This window comes from Phoca vitulina, unplaced genomic scaffold, assembly GCF_004348235.1.
Source record: "Phoca vitulina isolate PV1807 unplaced genomic scaffold, GSC_HSeal_1.0 scaffold28, whole genome shotgun sequence".
NCBI lineage: Eukaryota > Metazoa > Chordata > Mammalia > Carnivora > Phocidae > Phoca > Phoca vitulina.
In genome coordinates, this window is record NW_022589731.1 from 20,550,597 (window position 1) to 20,570,458 (window position 19,862).

Genomic DNA, 19,862 nt, shown 5'->3' on the forward strand with positions numbered 1-19,862 from the left:
TTCTCAACGTCTTCCATCTCCAGAAAGACCAAAACAAAACAGACATCCTCCCCTGGGCAGTCAACTGCAGTCCCAGAGCGGTGACCCCAGCCTCCAGCACCCCCCAGGAAATCACCTCGGTCCCAATCCCCAACCCCCAGAAGGGTCTCCACATCGGCGGGAAGGACCCCGCTGCACACACACTGGCAGCGTCCCTGAAACTCAGCCGCACTTCGGAACAATCTTGTCAGGGAAGACACTTTTGTTGCCTCCAGCAAGGGAAAGGAGAAATGAGACTCCCCTCAAGTACCGTGCTTGACTGCTTTTACCCCAAAGACTCCTCGATCCTCGGAGGAGGTCCCTTTAAAAAAGTTGAGCCTTGTCAGGGTCCCTTTAATCTAACTGCAAACCCATCTGATCAAGCCAGGAATGGACAGGCTCCCCCCAGCCCCTCCCCGCTGCTCCCTTCGGGAAGATCCCCAGCAGGACTGGATCTACCCTTGCTAAGGGCTGCCACTGTCATCCTGGGGAAGCGTGGGACAGGCGTACAAGGGCCAAGCCAGTAGCCCTCGAGAGCCCCCGGAGGCCACACCCAGCCTAATAAGTCCCCATCAGTAAGGCGTTGGGACCCCCAGGCGTGCCCCAATCCAGAGAACCCAGGGACGCCCACTGAAGGAAAAACAGTGGGGCAGCGCTGGAGTTCACCCAAGGTCACAGAGCAAGCTCAGGGCAGAGCCAGGACAAGACCTGAGCCTTCCCTTGCTGGCCCCTTTGTTAGAGAGGATCACCACCATCCCTGGCCCTGAAGATGACCGATGGGGGGGGGGGGGGCAGAGGATATAGTGACAGTGACAAAATAGCTTTCAGCCCTATCTTGGCACCTGGGCTTCTCTGTGGAGGAACAGAACAGGGTCATGTGCAGGAGCTCGGAGCGAAACTGACACTCAAGCTCTGGTGTAAAATGAGCTGGGTTTAGAGATGACGGACCCACCCTGCAGCCTGAGTCCTTGAGCAGACCCCCAAAGAGTGACCCACCGTGCATGCAGCCCAAGTACTTGACCCACTGTCCTCCTGTCTGTCCACCACCCGTCAGGCACCTGGGCCTGTTAGACTGAGCACCAAACACCCTTCTGATAGCTCCCCCACCCCCCACATCCACCGAGTCCACAGCGGGTCCAGTCCCCCAGGCACCACGGCCATCGCTCTAAAATGCCATGTGTTGGGGCGCCTGTGTGGCTCAGTCGTTAAGCATCTGCCTTCGGCTCAGGTCATGATCCAAGGGTCCTGGGACTGAGCCCCGCATCGGGCTCCCTGCTCAGCGGGGAGTCTGCTTCTCCCTCTCACTCTCCCTCCGTTCTCTCTAGCGCGCAAATAAATAAAATCTTAAAAAAAAAAAAAAAAAAAAGCCATGTCTGGCCGTGGTGATCTGAACTCAGGGCCACCCCGCAACCCTCTGGGCCCTCTCTTTGCCTCTTCAGACCTAGAGTCCTTCCCACTCCCACACTTCATTCTCTCTACTCCAACATTTACTACTACTACTATAATAATAATAATAATAATAGTAATGCCCACATTGGAGATCTTCCTCCAGGCGCATGTCAAGGGCTTTCCATACATGAAGTCACTTTGCCCTCACAGATTCCCTGAGCACCCACCACCCCACTGTGAAGACACTCAGGCATAAGGAAGTGGGGTCACTTCCCAAGGACTTCACCAGGGGGGCAGGTGTCCTGGGACCCTAAGTGCACATCTGGAAGTTATGTTCTTAAGCTCTACACAGCACATCCTCGGTCATAGGAGAGCACCACGAATGTCTTTCAATTCCTCCAGCAGCTCGGCGTCCCTGACCCCTCAGCCCAGGGATGACCTACCGCCCACCCATGCCCTAGAGAAGCCCCCCGCGCCCATTCCAGCTCTTGCAAGGTCACCAGTGCATTGCTGAACTTCAGGATAAACCCTCCCTGCTCTCACCTGGAGGCTGGCGCGCAGTAGGAGCTCTATTTGCTCAAGAAGCAGATTTTTGTTCAACAGGCCATTTTCAGAAAAAGCAAATTCATCTCGGTGTCACTGCATAAATTTCCACAAATCAATCCAAATTGAGTTACTTTATCATAGAACGTAAAAATTTAAAACCCTATGCATAAAATATGATACATCTATTTTTATTTGATATACAAAATTATAAAGCTTTCCTAAATCTTTAAAGGTAGTTTTTCCAGTAATGCGTAACTGCTTAATTGGGAAGTGTACAAAACATAATTACACTGCCTAACACTACAATATTGCTTATGGGAATATCTTCGTTCATGCATTCTGCTTTATTCTGTATTTAATCTCTATTAAGATGTCTATATGTAAACAGATAGGTACGCTAGTCTTCATAAACACCATAAATCATAAAGTCGTTTCTTTGCTAACCCAAGTCCAAAAGCAGCCCCCAAAGAAACTGCTAGGACCCAAAGGCTTCTACTTCTCGTATTTAAACAGAATTGTGGCCTCGGACATCTATCCCTGTGCCACTTGGCCAGGTAATGGTTAAGGTAATGGCTGGAATTTCTCTCACAGTAAATATCTCTGTGTGCAATTCAAAAGGTATCCCAAACTTCCCCCAGAAAGCCGTTACCCAAACCAGAAAGGGCCAAAAAGCTCAAGACCACAGTTAACAACCTCAGATCAAGGAGTAAGAAGCCCCTTAAATCACTCATCTGAGGACACCATGCATGCCCCCCCCCTTCAAGCTCACCTTGACCCTAGCACCTGGAACTCACACAAAGGCTCCAGATTCTTCAAACTCGGTGGACGTCCCCACACCCCCACCCTGCCTTCAAATTTGTACACACACCCTCATCCTTAGAATTGGGTTATCTGGGGGCACCTGGGTGGCTCAGTCGTTAAGCGTCTGCCTTTGGCTCAGGTCATGATCCCAGGGTCCTGGGACTGAGCCCCGCATCGGGCTCCCTGCTCAGCGGGAAGCCTGCTTCTCCCTCTCCCACTGCCCCTGCTTGTGTTCCTGCTCTCACTATCTCTCTCTGTCAAATAAATAAAATCTATTAAAAAAAAAAAAAGAATTGGGTTATCTGAGGGGCGCCTGGGTGGTTCAGTCAGTTAAGCACCTGCCTTCAGCTCCAGTCATGAGCTCAGGGTCCCAGGATCGGGACTCCCAGCTCGGTGGGGAGTCTGCCCGTTCCTCTCCCTCTGCCCCTCCTCCCACTCAGGCACAGGTGTGCATGTGCACAGCGTGTGCTCTCTCTCAAATAAATACAATCTTTAAAAAAAAAAAAAAAGAATTGGGTTATCTGAATACAAAGTCACTCTTCAGACAGCTTGGTATTGGTGGAGAAGAGGCAGGTCAGAACCAGCTCCATCATTTATGAACCGTGAGCCCATCCACGTGGCTTGTGAGATCCCTCAGCGGATTCCGCAAGTGGGAGGTAACCACACCTCCTCACTGTCTCATTAGGGTTGTTACTAAAAAACAAAGTAAGCTCCTGTATGACAAAGTGTTTCTACAAACAGAATAAAGGTAAGCTGTCATCTATACGGAAACATAAGCTATCAGCCTCAGTGAAGCCTACTAATTAATAAATCCACTGATTAAGATAAAAAGGATCTGCCACAAAATGTGTTTACTTACATTTCTAAAACAGAAGGTGTTGTCCCCAAATCTGTGTTTGGCGACACAGGGAAATAATACCATCGGCTCAGAAGAGCTCCTGGAGGCTGACTTGTTCACTTGCAAAACGAGGCGGATGTGCCTGGTGCTGATCTCGTGCACGCTCACACCGGCCAGTGTGCAAGTCACCGACCCCGCCGCTGCACCCATCCTTGACTTGTGTGCCCAGATTTCCAAAGTGTGCTTCCCTAAAGTGACTTGTATTGTACTAAAATGTAATTTGTAAAACCAACTTCTCCCCTTGCCAACAGGCTGAGACACTCAGCCCAGCCCCCCTCGGCGGACACTGCTGACCGGTCAGAAGAGAGTTCCATGTCAAGTGCATCTGAGTATGGAACCAGCTCCAATGTTAACGGGTACACGCAGAATTTCCCTCCTGTCCCTAGGAAAGCCTGGTGCTATTCTAGGGGGTGGAGAATCCCTCTTAAACCAAAAAAAAAAAAAAAAAAAAAAAAAAAAATCAGACTAGGTTGGGCAGAAATCCATATTTCCATTTCCAAATCTATTCATTCAGATTTTGAGGGGGAGGGGGTTATTCAAGACATATAAAATCTTTCAATCATTTGTCGTGCCAAATGTTCAATAACTAGACTCAAGTGTATGGATGTGTGCTGGGGAGTGGTTTGTTGTTAAAGAAAGATAATCTGTGTGCAGTTGGCAGGTTCTGGGCTGGCTGCATTAAGAACCACCGGGAGGAGTTTGCTAAAAATATAGCTGTTCTGGCCCTACCTGGAGCTTCTTCCAAAGGTATGCTGGGTGGAGCTCTAGGAGACTTACTTCTGGCCAGGGGGCACCCCAGAGAAGCCCTGCTCCGGAGGCCACCCTCTTAAACCACCTGGGCACAGGCCCTCCCTGGGGACTGCATGAATCACTCATGTGAAAACCACCAAGCCCACAGCCAGCTTCTTACCGCTAAACACACGCACGGAATCCATGGGCTCCACTCATGGGGCAGGCCAGAGCAGGGCCTGGGGTGGGGGTGGGCTGAGGGCTGCTGGCAACTTGTGCTGACGCAGCAGGGCACAAAGGACCTCTCCGTGATCCCGGAAGGCCTCTAATTCCAGCTTGATGTTTTACAGGGATGTAGCAAGCCACGCAGCGCATCTCTTGAAAAAGGCAGAGGCAGAAGGGAACTTTAGTCGCACTTACTTTACCACCCACCACAGCTCCTGGTACTACCCATGGTTCCCACTCCTCTCAGACCATCACCACCACCACCACCACCAATGATGATGATGATGGTGGTCAAACCACCAGCTAATGTCTGAGCCCCTTCCCACGTGCATTAGCCTTTAGTTACTGTACACCACTCCCTAGGATCTGCAAATGTGGAAATATGACATTCTGGCCCCTGACCCCTGAGATGTCCTCACATTCCAGCACCGGCTGCCTTCCAAGGGCATTTTCAAGGACCATCTTGCTTTCCAAGGGAGATTTTTTTTTTTAATGGCATGAATTGAACCCAAAGAAACTGCTGGTCCATGAAATGACCAGCCCACCCTGAAGGCAACAAACTGTCCCTTCCACGGACCCCGGTAGGACATCTTCCCAGAACACAGTCCCCCCAGGCTGTGCCTCACCATTTCATGCTCTCGGGACCCTACTACTCGAACCTGGAGCCCAACACGAAATGCAGAGCAGGAACCCTGCCCCCGGGCAGTCATGTGCAGCCCCACCCGGCACCGGGCCCTAGTGGGCACCCAGTCGGTCCCCATGAGTGGATGACTGCCTGGGAGGAGATGAGCAAGTACCATCCTATTTCCAGGGCCAAGGGGCAGGAACACATGCAGCAAGCTGGTCACCCAGCTGGACCTGGGCCACTCACCAGAGCTGCTACGGACCAAGTGCCCACCACGTGCCAGGAAGGCAACCCCAACAAGCCATTCTCCAGGACGGGTACCAACCCTCCTACTGCCCGCTCGGGACCGGGAGATCGGACGGGAGCATGTGAAGGCGAATGCTGACAGGGAAGGGGGCTGACTAGTGCCTTCTCCTACACAAATTCCCCTCGGAATGTGGCCAGTCAGGCCCACCTGCACTGTGCTTCATCAGCTCTGTAGAGAAGGTGCAGAGCACTCAGTGGTGCTGAATTCAACACGGGGCTGGCTCTTCAGTGGACCCCACCTGTCCAGGGCAGCTGCAGCGGGGGGGACCCGAGCCCCCACGTGGGCCGTTCTCAGGCAGAGGACTACTCTTTCTTCCTTCTCTGGTAAGGGAAAGTAGCTCTTAAATAGAAAGTAAATATTTTACTGGGCATTTCTCAGAGTGACCTAATACAGAGTAGCATTCCAGTCTAAAAACAACCTGAGTGGTTTTTGGGTCATCATTTTGGCCCCAGGAATCATCGAGAAGATGGGTTGCTCCCTAACTTAACCAGCCACCACCCTTATATCCCTGTATTTTTTTTTTAACAGCACCAGGATTTGGATCTCCCACCCTCAAACACTATTCACTACACACCCATTTCACCTAGCACTTCACCAGGCTCCATGAAATTCACCCGTCCTTCGTGTGCAAAGGATAAAACCTCCCATCCATTGTGCGGCCATTCCCCTAGGACACAGCCCACCATCTGTGACTACCAAGCCCCATCTCAAAGCCCAGGGAGCCTTCTCTCCGGTCCCCCAACACCCAAGGGGAACCCCTCTTTCCACTGCTGAGGTCAGGATTCTCTGATCTCCACCCCGGCGGTGTGAGGGACACACAAGGAAACCTGCTCCAACAGGTACACAGCACCTCGAGGCAGAAGTGGATGATTTATTTGTCTACATTTTGTATTTTTAAAAATTTAACAAATACCTATGGTGTGTCAGGCCTGTTCCAAGCAGTTTGTAATTCTGATCCTCATTTTAGATTCAGAAACGGTAAGTCCTCTCCGAGGCCTCAGTAAATCCCAAATGCAGTCAAGCAGCTTTCCCTGCCTCCTTTGCCACACACTCTCTCGAACCATCTGTCCCATCTGATCAGTCCGTATTTATCTTGTTGCCTTTCCTAAGGTCTTGAGGATGGGGTGGCTCTCCTTGGGCCCAGCATCAGTCTGGGAAGGATGACATTCACGACCTTTCTGTGGAACCTCTCCTCTCCCTCACGGGAAGTGAACAGGCAGAGAACACAGGTAACCCTGGGCTCCCAAGTGGGCTGCTGGGATGGCCCAGGGCAAAGCTTCTGGATCTGACCCTGGAGCCTGCCACGCCAAGTGATCACCAGGTTGTAAAACACCCCGGTTCAGGCAAGGCCAAAAAGTGGTCCCTGCACTGACCCCGCCCCCTCCCCCACTAACAAGAGAAACCAGACCCGACTCCTACCAGGCCCTCTCCCTCGGTTCCCCCAGCCTGCCCAGCCTGCCAGCCGCTGCCCCAGATGATGAAAGGAATCACAACAAAACAAAAGAAAAAACCCAACTTTTTAATCTCTCTTGTGGAGAAACATTTTAAAGAACTAGAGTTATACTTGCAAAGTGCGTTTCAAGTGGTTTTGCTGAGCTGGGCGGGGGGGGGGGGGGGGGGAGGCAGTTTCGAAGCTCTCACGCCCGTGTGACACACACAGTAAGAACACAACCCAAACAGGGGCCAGTCACAAGCCTCTTCCCTTTGTGCCCCTGGGACACAGGGGACTCAAATAAGGCAAGCTCACAATTATCACAAAGAAAACTCAAATCACGTGGAGCTGCTTCCTTTGCCCACGACTCGGAGCACATCTGGCCAGTTTAGGAAGGAAAAAAAATTACCCACGGTTCAAAGTCCTCCTTAAATACTCAGGAAGACATCATTACAGATAGAATTCCAACTTTAATTCTGAAATCTCCTGGCTTTTGTCAGCTGAAGCCACATTCTTAATCCCAGGCTTAGTTGAGAAATGAGAAGAAAGGATGTGTGTTTAAAAAAAAAAAAAATTCTCAGCCCTGACTGAAAAGCAACAAGCATCTTGGAAGAGCAGGAGAATAAACAGAACTCTGCACAGAGGCCAAGGCGGAGAAAAATCGGGTCTTAGGAAACCTGGTGTACTCACCACGGCACCAACACGGGCATGTGGGATACTAATCAGATGGCCCCTGTGTCCTGCTGGAGGGACTTGGATGCCAAGCTCAGGGGCCTTTGTGCAGAGCCAGGGAATCCTGAAACATGGAACAGGACAGAGACACACAGCTTCTACAGCGCAGATCTGAAGGCCGGTTCGGAGGCCACCCACGACCCCTGGCTCCCGTCAAGAACGTGCATGGTGGGGCCAGCCAGGAAAAGCGGACAAAGCTACAAGGGACATCGGAGCGTCATCTACGCAGAGAAGCCTGAAACCCCAGCCCCATCCACGCTCCAGGCAGTGTGGCCCGAAGCAGCTTCTCCCTTCTCCTGCCCCACCGAGGCGGCCGACCGAGCCCCACCACAGCCCCTCTTTCTGTGGGGAGTGAAGCAGAATGGAGACCTGTTTGAAAACTGCACGGGGGACTTAAAATAGAAAGAATACAATCATTACCTAAACTAGAGCTGAGCCAGCACATCGGGGCTACAGTGACCAGCTGATCAAGAGACACCGCCCCTCCTGGCCTTTCCCCTCAGCCCTGCAGACCAGGCAGAACGCAATGACTGAGTGAGACCCCCCGAGCCGCCCCCAGCCCCACGGGGGGGGCCTTGGAGCCAGAGCAGCCATGTCGGGCATCTCCCAAACACACACGTGTTCCCGAAAGGGTCAGGAGCACGGCAGGGCAGGAAGGAAATCTTGTCAGTAGAGGAAAGCCTGTTTTTCAGTAAAATCTTCACCTTGGGGGATCTTACCCTAAAGGAAGCCAAGGTCAGTGAGAGCTCTCGCGTCACCTGCCCTGGGTGCCTTTTAGGTGAGTTAATCACCCAGGCAGGCTCCTCTCCGGATTTCAGGACACACCCAACTTTGTGCCATTCCCTTTCAATTCTCTGATGGACTCTTTGAAAAGAAGGCTGCTCCTTTTGTTCAGGAGTATGATTTCAAATTCCTTGCTAAGGCCAACACAAACGCAGGGCAGCCACCCAAAGGAGGTTTACCCAGCGGAATCAAGTTTCTGGCCGGTTTTTACAGGAATGGTGCAAACAGACTATTCCAATCAGATGAAATCCTCCCCATCTTCCCAGTCTCTTCTCCCAGATGCCCCCATGTTGAACCCAGGAAGCAACTCCCGTTATAAGAGGTGCATCATGAGTCCTGTTGGAAAGTGTACAGCAGCCAGAGTGAGGGGAAAGGAGCGTCCCATCCACCACCTCCAGCCCCTCCCCAAGAAAGGGGCACACCCCAGGAAGAAGGGGGGCTGGTTTTGAAAAACTCTGAGATCACTAACCTAGACCACAAATTTGGAAATCTGAGTCTGATAAATGATACCTGGCCACTAAATCCAATGTTACCACCAAAAGAGCCTAAGCACTGTGAAAGAGGTGTGTGTGTGTGTGTGTGTGTGTGTGTGTGTGTGTGTTGGGAGCGGGTAGGGTGGTTGCATCAGACACCCAGATGGAAGCAAGGGAGAAAATGAGATCGAGAGCACAGAAGGGGTCTAATTTGGCTATCATTGCAAAGTCATCCCCAATTGTACCCAAGTCCCAACCAAAAGCCCAAAGTCTCAATCAATTACAGAGAAACCAGCTCAGGATGGACTGGGAACTAACTAGACTTCTGGCTCTCTTGGTTGCTTAACCTTCCTGACCCTCGGTTTCTTCACCGGTAAAACACCATCACTTCTACCAGGATCAGAGAGTAAATGAAGGAACACGACTGGAGAAACAGCACAGTGCCTGACTACTGAAGTCCTTCAGGATGTCTACTCTCTGCCTGGACAGTGAGTCCGTGATCCAGAGGGGCAGAACTCTCCCCATGCATCCAAGGGGGCCCCTGACTGCGAAGCCTGCCCGAGGCTTCTGATCAGGAGCCATGCTGTTCATTAACCCAAAAAGTGTAGGGAATTTAAAACAGGCCTTGTCCAGGAAACTATCTAGAAATTCCTCCCTGGCATTAGATTGTGAGATCCTAACAAAAGATCACTAATCAAAGGCGGAAATTAAAACAAGCCAGACTTCTCATAGCCCCATGTGATGTGGAAGTCAACCCGGGCCTGAGAAAGAGGATTGTTTCTGAGAAGCCCATCTGAATCCTGGGGAGAACGTGCCAGATTTGGGGTAAGCCTGGAATTCTCACTTCCCCTCTGCTCTCAGGGTGACAGGACAGGCTCCCAATGCAGGAGGAGTTCCTCCTCTGCCAAGGAATCCTGCCAGAATCCCACTGCCAACAGCCTGATCCGAATCCCAGCTCTGCCACTTGGGGCAAGGGGTGACAGGCAAGTCACCCAAGTGCCTCCGGCACCTGACATCACCCCACCTTACTGTGAAGATCAAATCCAAATACATCAAGTGTGGGAGTGACAAAGATACTAAGTAAATGCTCCATAAACCATAGCTATATTGTTAACAAAAATAAGAGTACTACTTAAAAGGCCTGGGGTAGATTTGAGTTTCAAATTAAGTCAGCCAGAACAGGAAGAATCAAACACACAAATTCTTCCAGCAAGGACAAGAGGGGTGCAAAGTGGAAAAGCCCTAGACCATCCTGGCTCTGCACTCACTGGCCCATCAGGAGCCGCACTGTGACAAGCGCAGTAAGGTCACTTGTCCTGGACGTGGGTTCTGGGGAAGGCCTGGGTAGCCCTCGCTGCTTCCCGCAGCAACTGGCGCCGCGGGTAGCTGGCACGAGTAAGACGCCCAGACTGGAAGGCTGCAAGAGGAGCGCGGCCCCAACACCGCCCAGGGGACCGGATGCCAAGCGGGCCAAGTCGTGAGGATGCGGCCGTTCACCGTTTCTGCGTCTCCGCCGCCATCGCGGATCAACGGACCTCCCTGTCCCCTCGGGGTGGGGGTGGGGGCAGAAAGGAGGTTGGGGGTTCCTGGAGCCTACGATCGCTGGGGGGTGGGGGTGGCTCAGGCACGGTCCAGCCAGGTACCTGGTTCAGCCCCGGGCCTCGGGCGCGGGTTCGGGACCCACTTGGGGTCCTGCGTCGTCTCGCGGCTCCTTCCCCGTCCCGCCCCGGGACCCGGAAGGGCGCGGAGGTCTCTGCGGGTGTGGGCGGCGTCCGGCCGGACCCCCGCCGCCCGGGGTCAGACCCCGCACAATGGCCTGTGGGAGGAAGAAGGAAGTGGGCACAGGGGGGCAGGGGCCATTTCTATCACCTCCAGAGGACTTCCCCACGGCGAGAAACGGCTGCTATTTACAAGTGAAAGGGCCAGCGCCAGAGGAGGGGCGCTTCCGGCGGTGTCAAGTGGGGGTGGGGGGGCGAGGGGGGGCACAGGTACGCGAGCCTCGGAGGGGGAGGGGCGGGGCCGCCAGGTACGCGGGCCTGCGGGGGGCGGAGCCCCAGGTGCGCGGGCCCGGAGGGGAGGGCGGGAGCCGGCAGGTCCGCGGGCCCCAGAGGTCAGGGGGTGCTGGCACCCCGGGAACCGCAGACGCCGGCAGGCCGGTCTTTCCAGCAGGGCGGGGCACCCCGGCCGTCCGGGCGCGCGCGGGGAAACGCGGCCAGACCCCGCCCCCTCCAGGTAGAGCGCGGCCAGGTGCGGCGGCCAGGCTTCCCCCAAGGCCCAACTTTGCCTTCCCGGCATCAGAAGGTCAAGCAGGAGACCGGAAGTCGCCCTGTGGTCCGTCTGGGCGGAACGTGGGGGTTCCCGGGGCCCCCACACCCCCAGCGCGCTGCGGAAACCAGAGGCGGACACCAGCCTCTTTAGGAGTTGGGGGAGGTGATTCACTATTTCTGCGGCGGGCAAAATAGCAATTGCTCTGTTTACCTAGCCCGCAGGAGCTTCGCGAAAATTAATGACTGCGAAATGGTTTTAAGATCAAAAACATTCTGAGATTTTACGTATAGGCACTTATATGTGCATACTGATATCTGTACAGAAAAAATACTCTTTATTCATTGCCCTCCTGGAGTGACTTCTAGCCCATAACCAGAAATCGCAGAGAAAAAGGAATAAGGTACATCTCTTGAGTGCTCCTGGGGAGAAATATCATTCCCACTTGGCATCCACCCTGGGCCTCCTGCTCCATCCCGTCCCTGAAGGGCAGATGGAGCAATCGGCCAGCGCTGCAGACCACAGCTCAAAGTCTGGAGAAGAGATAGAAAAAAACTTGAAAAATATTTGTCACCGCCACTGGAAAGAAAATGCAGCGTTTCTCCCCAACCCCACCCAGTTCATTAGGAAAGTGTCCCCAAGTGAGGGCTGCCCTGGTGGTCTCCGGTGTTTGGAAAGCTTTGTCCCACCTAACCACACCTCACACAGCGGTCTGCCAAGCTCAGCCGGTGCTAGGAGCCCATGCAACCATCTGGCCCAGCAGCTTCTCCAGCAAAGCTTCCCTGATGTCACCAGGACTCCGTCCCTTCCAGCAAAGCAAGCCCATGTGACCAAGTGAGGCTGTTCCCCTCCAGGCAGAACATTCCCAGTCCCCTCAACCATTCCGGGACAGGGTGTCAAGAGCTCTCGAGAGCCCTCCCGCTGCTCACTGCTGGCTGGGCCTGGGAGCTGCAACTTACTGCAGGCTCTCCCACCATCCAAAAGAGCCACTGGGCACCGCCCCCACCCCCTCCCTAGCCCACCTGGGCCTGAACACGCAGATGACATACTGTGACTTTGTTTGCGCTTCTAGGCCTACCGCACTAAAAGACATCCATCAGCAAAAGAATAAAGTCCCAGACAGAGCACATTCAACAGGAAAGGTGCACAAACCCTTTCCCAGCCTCACACCCCCTACAGCAAAAGAATTTCACCTGCAGTTCCTCTTGTCCCCCTCCCACACCTGGGGCAGGAACACTATGAGCACTTCCAGGTCGATTGGGCCATTTACACCCAGCTACTGGCTCTCTGCTAGGCCTCAACATTAGGTAGGCTTTTTAAGTTGCCATACTGGAGGGGAAAAAATCCCATTAGGCCAGAGGAGTTGACCTCTGCGGTCTTGGTCTACATTTCCTTCCAAAGGAACTTCCTGGGACTCCTTGACTCCATAATGAAGTTTTTGTTTGTCCTGGGCTTGGACAGATTGCTGGAGGCCAGATTTCAGGCCTGGCTGGAGCACCGCAGTGAGTTTACAACCCCTTGGCTAGCCCCGATGCTGCAGAAAAGACCCGCTCGCCACCTAAGTTACACATCTTTTAAAAAGGCCCTTCCAGTCCCTGCCACTATGTAGGCTGGAATGAGAGACAGAAATATTGCCACTATTTCCAATCAATCTTCAAGCCAGTAACAGTGTCTTTCAAATCGTAATTAAGGGCTTATTTTAATGCAAAAAGCACATTTCTGCTGATCAATAGATTGCTTTTGAAGGGAGTTAAAGCAATAACACAAAAGAAGGTGCATTTTTTTTTTTTTTTTGCATTTTAGAAGTGGGAAAGATTTTAAGAACCAAATGGATGAAGAGCACCACCCTCCCCCACTTCACCACCATCCAGCCCCCCAGACTTTTTTGGACTCCCAGAAAACAACCACCAAAGACTAGCCCACCAAATTCAGACAACAACAGCTATTGGGGATTAACATCCTCTAAATACCACTGGGAAGAATGAGGCTCTGTTATTATCTAGAAGTCACAATTCCCCATAAAATCAAAGGCATCACTTGCCCCATGAATAAGAACCCAACCATTTTATCAGAAGTTTTGTGAACATTAAAAGCCAACTTTTGGCCACGATCTGTTAAATTTAGTTACAGAAACACTTAAATCAGATCATCTCTGAAACATTCACTCAAGGAGGGATAGGCTTGATACAGATGAAATGGTCAAGTGGCCCTCAAGTTCTAAACCAAGGGTACCTCGATAAAATCAGAACAGGCATCAGCCCCCAACGGTAGTCAATGTCTATACTGTTCCACTTAGGGTAGAGGGGCAAAAGAGAAAGGACACAGTAATGTCCGCCACTTGGAACTATAGAGTCGGCTCCGCTCTGGAACCTCAGTTCCCACATGGAAGCAGGAGGGCTCTGTGAATGGGGAGAAAGATGCATACAGAGGACTGTTCTCAAAAATGGCAGCAGCTGTCCAACCAAACATGAAAACCCAACAAATACTCACTTCAGCTCTACTTTCCCTAACACTACAAACAGATTAAAAACTACTTCAGCATAAGGAGTAATAAAAATAAACACAACAGCTTCTTGCGACTTGAAATTCCTCAATTTCTGGTAAGGGTTGAGTAGGATTTCTTAACATTGTGTTTTGAGGGGTGGGGGGGGGGGGAGTCTGCTTTTCACACTTTTCTTTGAAGAACCCTTCTCTCTGCTTTTAGAATCTTTACTCAAAAAAGCAGATTACTGAGAAGAGCGCACAAAGGTCCCTAGCAGTCCAAAAGGGACCACCTTCTAAGAAAACTCTGGAAAGGGAGTAGACCAGTGGCCCACATTGCCATGCCAGGCAAAGGCAGATAAATGTGCCTCTGGTTCCCATCCGACCGCAGCTCCTGAAGTTTCTGTGTTCTCGAGCAGTTGGAAGAATGAAGGCCAAACTGCCCCTTGGCTCCCATTGTCAACATTCCACACAAACAATGGCCAGGCTCTCTCCCTATTGTACATTCTGTATTCATTTGTGAGTCCCCCCCCCTTTTTTTTGCACAATGTGCAAAGTCCTTCTTTTCAGCAGGGAAGTCCTGAATGCCCAAGTGCAGCCATAAATTTAGGCTTTAAACATCGATAATGAGAGCTAAAAAGCAAACTGCAGATTCTGCCCCAACATTAATTTGTGAGGATCATTTGAATCACATTCATGGCTTTTGGATGCCATCCATTAAATCATGATCAAAAGAAACACTGAACACCTTGAAAATGGTTCTGAAGTTTTTAGCAATGATTAAGTATAATTTTCCAAATCCAGAGATAGGGCTTAAAAAAAAAAAAACAAAAAACCTTTCATACATCTTCGATACATATTCCATCAAACACAGACTTGAAGAAAAAAATTAACTTCTCGAGCTCGTCCGTGGGGAGAAGCCTTGCGTTTTCCCTCCTTTCCCAGTGTGCTGTAACTTTAACTGCAGCAGTGTGAATTAGGACATGCTCACCAGCTGTAAGGGAGAAAACTGATATCTACCCAGGCAGTGTGGCCTCAGAGTGTATCCATTCCAGCATTTTCATGTGCCTACTAAAAGTTTTTCAGTAGTCCACGCGAGCATTCCTGAGCTAGCGATTCACGGGAAGATCTTGGAGGAAAAGGCATCCCGATATTTCACTATACCGAGTCACTTCTGCTAAGTCCAAGTACTTCTCTTCAAAGGGTTGGGCAAACTGCACTCCCATTTTTTTAATTACTACAAACCTGTGTTCCAGCCTCTGTGATGGAACTATCAGCCATGCACTGGAAATATTACCTGAGTTATGCCCTGCCCAACAGATAAATTTCCTCTCCTGATCATGTACTTTATGACTATATGTCTGTGGCCTGTATCAGGGACACGGGACACTTAGCCTGCTGCTTGTCACTGATAGAAAGATTATTCACAGAGGGACCCAGGCTGCACTCACATTATGATGACAGCCCTTCTATACTGAAATGACAGTGGTAAAAAAAATGACAACGGGGATGGGCCATTCCCCTTTAAATTTGTTCCATTTAGGGAAAGCCTTAAATGCAGAGGGTGTAACTGCATTCAACAGTGATTCACGAAGGAAAAGGACTTTTGGTAAATGGCAATCTGGTGCTAGATCTCAAAGGAGGGGTGTGCCTGAGATTTGGGCCCTTTTTGTTTTTAATCCGCGAGAATCTCAAGGATTTCAAGTGGTGTGAGCCATCCCGAGCTCCCTCTGCTTTAGTATTTTATTTTATTTTATTTTTAAAGATTTTATTTATTTATTTGAGAGAGAGAGAATGAGAGAGAGCGAGTACATGAGAGGGGGGAGGGTCAGAGGGAGAAGCAGACTCCCTGCCGAGCAGGGAGCCCGATGCGGGACTCGATCCAGGGACTCCAGGATCATGACCTGAGCCGAAGGCAGTCGCTTAACCAACTGAGCCACCCAGGCGCCCAACTGAGCCACCCAGGCGCCCTGCTTTAGTATTTTAAACAGTTCCCAACAATATCCTTTTCAAACCCCGGGCAGTGCTTGTTCAGTTCTGATTTCATACACTCATCATTTCCTGACCTTGTAGCTAGCTACGCCGAATGCTGCAAGAGATGCGGGTTGACTCTGTAGTTTTGTTTGTTCGTTGTTGTTGTGGCTGTGTTTCATCATCTCTCTTTAAAACACTTCCCAGACTTAGAGATGCAATTTCTTTGGGGGGGGGGGTTAAAAGTCAAGAGTAAAGTTATCGATTATTCCCTGAAAGGATAACTGATTGGCTAGTTAATGATTATTCAGATAGCCAAGTTTTCCTGTTTCATCTTGTGTACACGACCAGATGAACAATGCCAAGGAGAGCAAACTCGACCCTGCAGGGACAGGAACAGGTGTGCCCTGAGTCTTAAAAGGCCAAAATATCTCACAAAGTATGTCACTGGTGTATTTTTACAATGCTAGTAGTGTTTGTTTTTAAGTAGCCAAACTTTTTTACTTTCTTAACCTTAAGAAGACACACTTTGCAAATATTTCTTCTTTGAGTTGATGACTAAGTCCCAGAATAAGTTGCAACTTGTGCCTAGCAAAGAAATACATTTTAGGGACAAAGAAGTTTTTTAGAAAAATCAGAGTTAAGAAAAGGTAATTCACCCTGCCCCTCCCCCAGGAGAACACCCTTTCAAGGGTCAGTTTCAAAAGATCCCAAATGAAGTCATAAATAACACAGGGCTTGGAGCTCAAACTGCAGAGCCACACCACCCTCCACTCAGCCTTATTAAGGTACAGTTAGAAATGAGGGAGACAACATACCCACCCCCCCAGCCTTATCTTCCCAAACAGTAAAAAGGATTAAACCAAAAAGCACCTTGTCAGGTTCAAAACGAGTTCTAAAGCCAAGATTTTAAAATTCCCTCTAATAACTGCTTTCTACAGGGACAAACTGGGGTCCCCTACCCCTGAGGCACAGAAAAACCAATCAGTGCCATAAATTCCCTTTGCCTTCAACCCTCACTCCCTTGTACTGGGGGCAGAGTGGGGGGAGGGGGTGACCTGACATCAACACTTACACTAAACCCCTCAACGCTCTACAGAAATATGCTGGCTTATTTCCTTTGTTTGGTCCTGTTATACTTGATCAAGTGTGAACGATTAAACTGGCTTCATTAAAGGCAAGTGCATTCACGGCTAACATACAACTTCAATGGCAACTGTAAGCATATTTTGCAAGAAGGAGGGTCTGCTTTTTTGCTTGAAACCTACCATCTCATTAACTTTTCTTTGGGGGGCAATAAAAAGGGCACCAGGGTTTTTTTGTTTTTTTTTTTTACAGGAGAGTGTCACTGTGGTTCAGAGATCTGATGGCAGACAAAAGGATTTTTAGTGTTTCAACTCTAGGATATAGTCCCTGTTACTTAAAAAAAAAAAAGAAAAGAAATTGTTTCAATATTAAAGCTGCTCTGACTTAAAGTGTTTAATTAGCATTTTGAATATCACTTTATAATTGCTGTAAGAAGTACTCTTTGAAATCAAATGATTATAAAAACAAGATCCTTTAAAGTACCATTACTTCAAAATGTAAAGGATTTATTTAAAAATTTTTTCAAAACACTGGAATTCTCCTAAGTACAAGAAAACTAACTAGTTCTACTGTGAGAGCCCTAGAGGCAGAACAGCAGTCTCAGGTACTGAACACGAGGTAATTTTAAAACTGTCTTTGAACCCAAGCACCTAGTAGAGAACCTTCTTTGAAAAAGTAGTAGGAGAGTTTAATATATTTCGCCAAAGTCGGGAGGCAGAACCACTTTGTAAACTAACCAAAATATACGTCCCCTCCAAATTATCCATGTCAGATAAAAATATACCAGTCTCTAGAATATCCAACAGAATTGCAAATAAGGCACTTAGCATTTTAAATTCCCAATGCATATTTATAGAATACAATTCTCTTGTCTACCCTTCAAGCCACTCATATCTGACTCTCGAAGAACTTAACCTGATCTCCAATCTTTGGAGAAAAAAGGTGGGAAAAAAATCCAGAGAGATCTGTTTACCCTGGATAGGGCAAGTGAGTCCGGCATGACGACGTAGGCCACCGCAAGGACGCAGAGCGAGCGGGGCTTTCTACGAAAAATTCCTCCTTTCCCCTGTAAAATACTAAACATGGGGACCCCTGGAGCCAGCTGCTGCTTGGGGCTGCCTCCGGAAAAAGTACTCGGGGTCGGCGGGGGGGGGGCCACCCCACACACTCGCGCGCACACGCACACTCAGGGTCCGTGACCATCCGCCGCGGCCGAGAGCGAGCCACCGGAGGGTGTGTGTGCGCGTGTGTGTCTCGCCGCGGCCGGCGGTGACCGCGCCGAGCTCCCGGGCCCGCGGCCTCCGAGCACCAGGACGCTGCGCGGGCTGCGGGCAAGCAGCTACGCCGCGGGGCCTCCCGCCGGAGAAAGGCCCCGGCGCGCCCGGCTCCCGCGCGCCTCTGCCCAACTTGCCCCGGAGCGCTGGGCAGAGCGGGAGGGAGAGAAAGAAAGGCGCTTCCCTTCGGCCTCGCGGGTCAGTCCTACGCCGCAGAGGACGAGGAGGAAGAGGCGACCGCGGCGGCCCGGCTGTCGCTACGCCGCGCCGGGTCCCCGCCGCCCGGGGCGCGCCCTCGCCAGCCCCTCCTGCGAAACTTTTTCTTTTTGGTTCGCCCCACCCGAAAAGTGCAGCCCGGGAGGGGGAGGCGGGCAGACCGGGTTCGCGGCGGCGGCGGCGGGCGAGGAGGAAGTGGTGCCCGCGGGAGCGCGGACGGGCAGAGGAAATGCCCGGCCCGCTGGGCCCCCGCCCGCGCCCGCCGCCCGGCCAGCCCCGGGCCCCCGCCCCGCTGCGACTTTGGCGGGCCCAGCCCGGCGCGGCAGTGGTGGCGGCGGCGGCAGATGTGGCCCGGGCTGCCCGGAGGAGCCAACAATGCGGGGCCGGCAAAACAAAAGGGTTCCACTTCGCCTCCTTTCCCTTCTTTCACTTGCGCTCCCGGGGCGCCGCGCGGGATCCCCGGCCAGCAGGGGCCGCTCCCCTGGGGGCCCTGAGCCGCGCGCGCCCCGGTTTCCCCGCGGACCCCCGCTCTCCCCCCACCCCCGCCCCGCAAGCCTAAGGCCCCGCGCGCTCGGACTCCCGGTCCCGGGGGATCCGGCCGTATTGTCCCCGCGGCGCGCCGCGCGCTCGGCCTGGGTCGCGGGCGGCCCCCGCGCGCGCACCCACCGGCCTCGGGGAGCAGGAGCCGGGGGCGCCTAGGAAACCGTCGCCGAGACGCCGCCGCCGCCGCTGCCCTCCGGACGCCGCCGCGCTCGGGATTTCTTTTTTCTTTTTTTTTTTTTTTTTTTACCAATCCTGATGGGAAGGAAGGTGACCGCCTACTTCGCATTCATCAACTCTCATCACAACAACAAAAATCCTGGCACAAACGGCAACCGGCGGGCGCGATCGGCGGCGGGGGGCGGCAGGCAAGGACCTTCAGGCCGGCTCCCACCCCCGGGCGCCAAGCGGGGACACGGGGGCGCAGACCAAAGATGTCCTCGGATGCCGGCTCCGTGTCCTTCGCCCTCCTCCTCCCCCCCCCAACACGGCGAGTGGCGCAGTGAGGCGCGGGCGCGGCGCCCCCAGCCCGCGGCCGCAGGTGAGGCGGGGGCGGCAGCGGCCCCAGCCCTCCCCCGGGGCCCCTCTTACCTCGTCCCGGGCCGCCGGCGTCCACGGCGAAGGGCGCCCACCCGGGAGGCGGTGGCGGCGGCGGCGGCTCCCGCCCCTCCCACCCCACCCGGCGGCGGTGGCGGTGGCGGCGGCTGTGCGGCCCCCCCTCAGCGCGGCATGGCTCCCGGCTCGGTCCCTCGCTCCTCGGGCCGCCGCCGGCTTCTCTGGGCCGCTCCCGGGCCACCTTAAAATGACACACGCACACAGGGACACACACACAAAAACTTAATCTCTCCAGCTCCCCGCCCCTCCCCCTCCCGCCCTTCCCTCCCCTCCCTGTCCCTCCCCTCCCCTCCCCACCCTACCCCTCCCCTTCCCTTCCTCCTCCTCCCCTCGCCGCCGAGCCTCTTCCTACTTCCCCACCCACCCCACCCCCTTCCTCCGCCCACCCGGCTCCCGATCCTCCCCACCCCAGTCCCAGCCCCGCGCCGGCTGGCCGGGAGGGGGCTGCGCTGGGGG

The 19,862-nt window shown here is 52.5% G+C and overlaps 1 protein-coding gene across 3 annotated transcripts in view; it reads right to left on the reverse strand.

The window, feature by feature from the left end:
- CTBP2 (C-terminal binding protein 2) overlaps positions 1 to 19,464 on the reverse strand; it is a 155,554-nt gene extending 136,090 nt beyond the window's left edge. The window contains exon 1 of one of the 3 annotated variants that reach the window (XM_032423430.1): positions 19,383 to 19,464. The gene's annotated coding sequence lies outside the window, so the exon portion shown is untranslated. Of the gene's footprint in view, positions 1 to 4,562; positions 6,907 to 19,382 lie in introns of those variants that run through there. The other 2 variants (XM_032423433.1, XM_032423431.1) reach the window with 2 other exon arrangements.
- Positions 19,465 to 19,862: the final 398 nt, after the last annotated feature.